The sequence below is a fragment of the Saccostrea cucullata genome, unplaced genomic scaffold, assembly GCF_032062105.1.
Source record: "Saccostrea cucullata isolate Sc308-1 unplaced genomic scaffold, CSIRO_AGI_Scuc_v1 ctg18673, whole genome shotgun sequence".
Classification (NCBI taxonomy): Eukaryota; Metazoa; Mollusca; class Bivalvia; order Ostreida; family Ostreidae; genus Saccostrea; species Saccostrea cuccullata.
In genome coordinates this window covers 1-7,241 of record NW_026939928.1, presented here as the reverse complement: position 1 = coordinate 7,241, position 7,241 = coordinate 1, and the positions used below count along the sequence as shown (strand labels likewise).

The 7,241-nt window shown below is 32.6% G+C and overlaps 1 long non-coding RNA gene across 1 annotated transcript; it reads right to left on the bottom strand.

Annotated features, from left to right (window-relative positions):
- Window positions 1–453: 453 nt before the first annotated feature.
- LOC134254307 (uncharacterized) lies at window positions 454–4,868 on the bottom strand. Its single transcript, XR_009989296.1, has 3 exons — window positions 4,742–4,868; window positions 2,960–3,110; window positions 454–2,188 (listed from the first exon to the last, which is right to left on the bottom strand). It is a non-coding gene; the product is annotated as an uncharacterized LOC134254307 (long non-coding RNA).
- Window positions 4,869–7,241: the final 2,373 nt, after the last annotated feature.

The following is a 7,241-nucleotide window of genomic DNA, read 5'->3' as shown; positions in this document are numbered from 1 at the left end:
GGGTGATCAAAAAGTTCACAAACTAATTGAATAACTTCCATACAAGAAACAATACTTGGTTTTAATGTTGATTATATTTTAAATTAATCCTCCCCGATTTTAATGCACATCAACCACCGTTCTGCGCATGCGCGAATCACGTGATATTGGCAGTCACCTGACCCCCTCCGTAGCGTTCTGTCACAAAAGTTAAAAGATTTTTCCGAGTTTTATATTTCTTTCAATGTGAGTTAATTTTTATGACAAGAACAGTTAATTTGTTAGAAATGGTCATATCTCGGCAACAGAATGGGTGGATAATAACGTCCTTTCCAAAAAGCATGGCGACCATTAAAACACAAATCTTCTGTCTCAGGAGAGATCTTTATTCAAGGTGGATAGAGAATGAGTGCATCCTTTTTTATCATATCTAATATGTTTAAAATCTAAAGTAAAAGATATCTTAGGTATTTAAGAGCAATTCTCTGTAATCACCAAAGTAATTCTGAAAGGGTCTGGCACGCACAGTCTCAGATTTTCTTCAAACTTGGCATATAGTATCTTCCTAGGGTAAAACTTATATGTATGGCATAATTTTTTTCTGGACATCCTCCGTTACCATGGTAACCGGGATACAAAATTTCTGACATATAGGGCTAATTTGTGTATGGTAATTTTGCTAAAATCACACTATTTACACCATCTGTGCTGAACCCATATTTAAGATTAGAACTCTGCTGCTAATATCTTATAAAACTACAACATCAACACTTTCAATGGATATCTTTAATATGTTTAATAATCATTTGAAAATTTTGTAATACTTTGTCAAACAATGGCAAAATATCAATTTTTTGAAATTTGGTCAAAACTGAAAAATTACAACATTTTGGGAAGAAAAATAAAAAATTAGCAGAACTTTCACAATGTATCACCTATTTCATCTGAAGGTACTTGTCACAAATAATGAAAATATTCAAAAACATTCATGGGCAAATAACAACAAATGTTGACTATAACAAAATGAAAAATCATAAAATTGGCATTTCGCCAAAAAAACAGCTTTGATGAACATTTCATATAACAAGATAAATTTTCTTTTTAAAATAAAAATTCAAGGAATTTAAGCTTAAAATTTGTAAAATCAATGAGATATTGTCAGCTGAACCATAAAAAATTATTTATTCATATCTATAGGCAAGAATTATGATCATAAATATTACCCCCTCCCCCAATTTCTAGCACAATACAAAAATAATAGTCCTCTATTACTGATTACTGCAGTTAATAAGGCTACATCATAATTTCTAAATTATATGCTTTTATAATATATGAACATGAAACAAAATCCAAAACACACAAAAAAAATACATAGCTTGCTGCTACATATGATAGAACAAAAGGCTACAAAGTATTACAATTAAGACAAGTACTGTTAGCTTGTGAATTTTTTTTTCAACCTTCATCAAAATTATCAACTATAATGTATTTTAATTAGCAATACATATCATATGAAATTTAAAGAAGCTCTAAACAATACATGTGTATCAAGAAGTGATCTGCAGACTTTCAATTAAGGAAAAAAATATCATATAAAGGTATGCACATTGAGACTATTAGTTCATTTTCAACAAGTATCTGCATTATTTCTACAAGAAAACCCTGTTGTTGACTATTGGGAAAATTAATGTGAATATTAATCAATTACGGTACTTATTCTTTGTCTAAAATAATGCTAGTAAAAATATTTTAATCTATTACAAATTGTGAAATAAATGGTAAGCAACCATTTCTTTTCTATCTGACTTCTAAGGGGAGATCACTCTTACTGTATATAACTACTCCTTCAAGTAGAGCTCATTAGTGTGCTGTTAAGAGCTTCCTTAAATAATGATGTCACTGAGTCACTTAGAAATATGGTTGAATCTTGAGGATTTCCAGTATGGAGACACACATGAATATTCTCATTTCCAATTTCATCTTCAGGAAAATCACTCTGACAAGCCAGCTACTTTGCTCCTCATTTGGGAAACTAAATTATTAGTACATGTAACAGACATCATGGTACTTTCTAAGGAAAAAATTTAATGTGATATCTCCAACTTTTAAGGCTTCACTGTTGTTTGGAGATTTTATGATATTCAGCTTTGCACATTGAACTTCATGATGTTGCATCTCCACTCCTATATTTAAGATGACTTTTTTCTACCTGCAGAAGTAAATACAATTTTCAATATCTTCAAATGAAGACAAATATCAAACTGAATTAAATACATAATTAAATTAAATACATAAATGTAAAAGCAAACCCTATATCAAGAGGTGTTTTTCTAATGATCATTATGACAGTAGTTCAAGTTAAACATGTTTTCTAGAGAGCTGCCAACATTCTGAAATGACAAATAGTAAGGCAGGGTCTAGGGACCACCTAGGCCCCCTGCCGCTGAAGATGTTTTGTAAATGGACATGCAATCTGAGGCATGTTTCCAGTTTGTTTACTTTAAAACATTGACACAAATGTGATCGACCTTCTAAATCCGAACCGATGATACAAGCAAGCGTTGACATGAATGTAATCGGCCTTCTAAATCCGAAACGTTGATACCAGCAAGCGTTGTAAGAATTATGAATATATTATAATAGTAGAAAATATAGACTGCCAGCTATGAAAAAACCGGTATTATAAACTTGGAAGGAGAAAAACTGAAATCGGAAGAATATAGAGAGAAATGGTAAGGCGTAATTTAGACGCTGATTTCGTACACCTTACGCCAAAATCGTAAGGGTTGGCAGCTCTGTTTGTATGATACATGCATATTTCATGCCCCCTGTGGGCCCTTGATTGGTGAATAAACATAATAATATATTATTATAATTTTAAAAATCATTTTGATCAATAAAAGAGAAATGAGCAGACCATATACTACATGTAGTACTGTGTTTTTCTAACAATTTAGATTTGATTTTTGAAACTGGTTACCTTGAAGAGAAATGCATCTATAAGCTGTCCCAATTCCTGAAATTGTCTTTTCCAAAATTAACTTCAAGGTTTCATTTGAATTCTGTTATAGCCATGATTTACATGTGTATATGTTCTTGTTCCTTTTCCTTTTCATCCTCTTTGGTGAATCCTTTGAAAACAAAAAATGAATATAAATTCAATTTTTGTTAAAAATCACTAAATTCAAGATAAAAATTAATTAATTTTATAATAAAAATCAATCTACACATGTATATGTTAATTATTTTTCTGTCAACATGATCAAAAGGAAAGTCATATTATCTATACAAAACTAGAACTGTCCAAATGGGACAAAATACCCCTGCTGGGTTTTTCAGAAGTAAGTTTTTCCATAATAAAGATATGTATCAAACACGAATTATGAAATTTTTCTTCCAGTGACCTTGAACTTCCCCAAATGACCTTGGGTCAAGGTCATGACACACCCTTGGGTCATGGGCAATCTTAGTGTGGAGTAGTAAATTCTAATGTCTCTCTGTAAGAAAGATATGGACCTGACACGATTGCACAGACAGACAGACATACGGACAAGGTGATTCCTATATAAATATGTACAGGTCAAGCACTATATAAAAGAGAGGTTAAACATGTCCCTAGGGAAATCCCATATTTTTATGCGATTTAAGTCATCAGTTTTGCATACCCTGTAATTCTACAAGTTGTACACAATGTATAGATTCGCAAGTACACGTAGCTTCTTAAACTCAAACTACATAATATTTATTTTTCAGCTGGTGTTTGGTATGAATTTGAGTATTAATTACGTACATCCAATGTATCTTTTTTATTTCAAGTCATAGATTTATTTGATACAAATGGATTGAAAAGTGTCGCGCTGAAATGTTTTACACATACCGGTACACGTGCAGATTGGTAAACAGAACACGATGTAAAATCACTGCTAGGTTTACATGTAGAGGTAGACGTACACAGTAAAATGCTTAACCTCTCTATTGACAGAACTATTTTAATACTTTTTGTTTTATATACAGGAGTATGTGTATTATATAATATGGCTGTAATGTTTGAGGATTTACTGTTATACACAAAGATTTCATCATACCATGATTTTTCATCTTCAAATATTTTTATACACCTGGGTTTTTTTTTCTGAAAAGGGAAACTTTCACTTAATGTTAGGAAGATTGCATTGATTTGTATAAAGTCTCTTTAGTCTTCAGAATTTTTTAATACAAAATGAATATGGAGAGACCCACCACTTGCCATTGGAGAGATACAAATTTTGTCCTATACTTGTCACTCACAACCATTGAGCAGTGAGGGATTTTTTTTTGTTCCAGTGCCTACTGGCTTAAATAGCATCCGAAGGGCTGGTCTCCACATCCCACAGTGGGATATGAACCTGTGATATAAGCATAAACTCCTTACTTTGCAATTCTAGAGCAGACGCTTTAAACACTGCACTGCGCAAGCGACTTAGAACCTGCTTTGAAATATAGGCCTACAGCTATCTACCTAGCCAAATCAATTGATTGTACTGGACCTGGTTATATAAAGAGATTGTGTCTGACCTGATTCATGTCTTCATGGTCTGCCATCATCATGTATTTTTATGTAATTTTGTATGTAAATGAACTGGGGAGAGTCAGGACAGAGGTCCCTTCAGCATGTTCAGGTGTCACAATTTTCATAGCAGAGGAATCTCGGGTTACATGCATGCAAGCCAATAAAATGGAGAAAAAAGTGTACATACATAGCATTTGTAATATTTATAATTACCTCTTGTCTTCTTATGCATTATATCTTGGCCTCTTTTCCTTCTTCCACACTGCCAATCCTCACCCCGGACCCGCTTTGATAAGTTTTCTCACCAAACTATTTATTTACCACTACAAGTGCCTACACATTGTACCTCCAAACGCTAGAAAGTAATCCAAGGGAAGTAATTTGGAAGCAAAAAATGCTTCAAAATGCAGAAAAAATAGATATTTACCTTTGAATTTCTTTTACACATGTCATTTGCCCACCAATTTTTTAATTGTTTAAATATAACCAAATATCAACCTTTCATGTTTTATTATTGCTTAATTTGTAGATGGCTGCATTTTTTGTTTTAAGTCTGTAAAAACTTATCAAAATTTACTATATTTTTGACATTTTGCAATGCATAACATGACCACTTACGAGTGTAAAATTAAAATTGAACTGTAAATATTGTTGTTTGAATCTCTAATATTGGATAACAACAATAAATACAAATTTAGATATCTCTGTTCATTTCTAGACATGGTTTTTCATGAAAAATACAGATTTTCATGATTTACAAAAATAAGAAAGTTTGTATCCCGTTTCTATGGCAACCAAGTTTACAATTCAAAAACTATTTTTAGATTTTATAATCACTCACACACCTGTATCAAAATATGATATAAAAATTTAAATCTGTAACTATGAGTGCCAAAATATTTTGGTGATTACAGAGAATTGGTCTTAATACTTATATCATTGTTCAAATATTCAACTATTTTTCAATTGAAAGTGCTAATTGGAGGTCTTTGATAACAAATTGCTTAATTAAAAATACATATCTTTTCAAACTTGCTTTCACTGGGCAAGATGACAAGTATCATTTTTAACCATCAGCCTTCCTTCACTAAAACGATTAATCCAATCATTAATTGAATTTATAGGAACTCATTTATCTCAATAAACTGTGTACAAATTATTATATGATACTGTAGAGGGATTTCTAAGATATTACAATAAATAGTACAGTCGTTTGTTGAACGACTTCGACTGAGACAACTATTTTTCGTCACAAGTGACCTAAAAAGTGACGTCATTTTCACATTGTGACGTCACAAACAAGGAGAGAAACTTTATTCAGCATATGCTATTTATAGACCTTGTGTATGGCTATGTGTGTACCGAATTTCATTCTAATCTGCATTGTGGTTTTGTAGATATAGAGATAGTTTGCAAACTTTTTGATCACCCCTCATATATGTAAAGGTTTGTTTTCTTGTGACGGTTGAGTTTATTTATGTTAAAATTGTTAATGTTACATGTCTCAGTGCTCCAAGTTGCGACTAAAACGGTCGCATTTGCGACCAAAAAATTTGTTTTGCGACAAGAAATTAAAACTAAGTCGCATTTTTGCGACTGAGAAAATTTGGGCTGGCAACGTCCATCTTTTTATGATCGGGATCGAGATTAACGTTTTCAAGATTCTCTATCATGAAAATGTTTGAAGATATACACTTTAACACCTTTACAAAGCGCCGTATGGAATTGGATCACGTAATGTTATGACAGCATGCTGTAATAGTAAAGTTTGATAGAACCAGAAATGTATATACATAACGTCTCTGAGAGAATGGCATCCAAATGTCGTAAGCTTTCTAGAGTTTCTCTGACCTGGTTATTAAAGTATTTGGTCAATGTCTTGCACATCACAATTAATTAAGTGTTTTGGCGGCATTGATAACGACTGCGCTATGGGTAAGATACGTAGTCTTAAGTAACCAAGTAAACATGATAAACAATTGGCAAAGTTCTGTCTCAACAACTGTCAAAGTTTTATTTTCTTTTGATTAAACTTTAATTCTAGGATCAGATTACGTGTGTTCTTCTGAGTACCATACAAAGAGTGGTTGTATGTAATAAAAATATATCCTTTAACTAGCAAAAGATTTCTAGTCACAGTAATCAATAATCTTTGGTTTAATAAAAACATAACACATGTGGATGTTAGTTAGTTCATTGTTTTAATTGTGTTATTCACATGTTTTCATCATGGCGAGTGAAAAATTTGTTAATGGCGACCAGAAATTCTGAAATGGAGACCAAAAAAAGTTTTAGGTCGCCATTTAGCGAGCTAAAAGTAAGTGTGACTTGGAGCACTGTGTCTTTTATGAACAATCAGACACATTTCAGACGAAATGTTAGTTAAAGTGTAGGCGGGCCGTCTCAGGTTCTTCAATTACACGTTTTCCAGAATAACACCATGACGGCCTGCGAAGAGAAGTGGATGTAGGCGAAAGCCTGTCCACTTCTCAAAAGAGAATACACTGACCTGGTACAAGCAATATATTTACTTGGGTTGATACCTACATTCTATCGTTATATTATGTTATCCTTCGGACCCGGCTTGTCCCGAGTCAAAGTTCTTCTAACAACCTACTTCAGGTAGCTAATTAAAGCTACATGGTAGGTAATAGGTATCAAGCTACAGTTGTACTAAGCTAAATGTACTGATTGCACCAGGTCCATTGAAAAC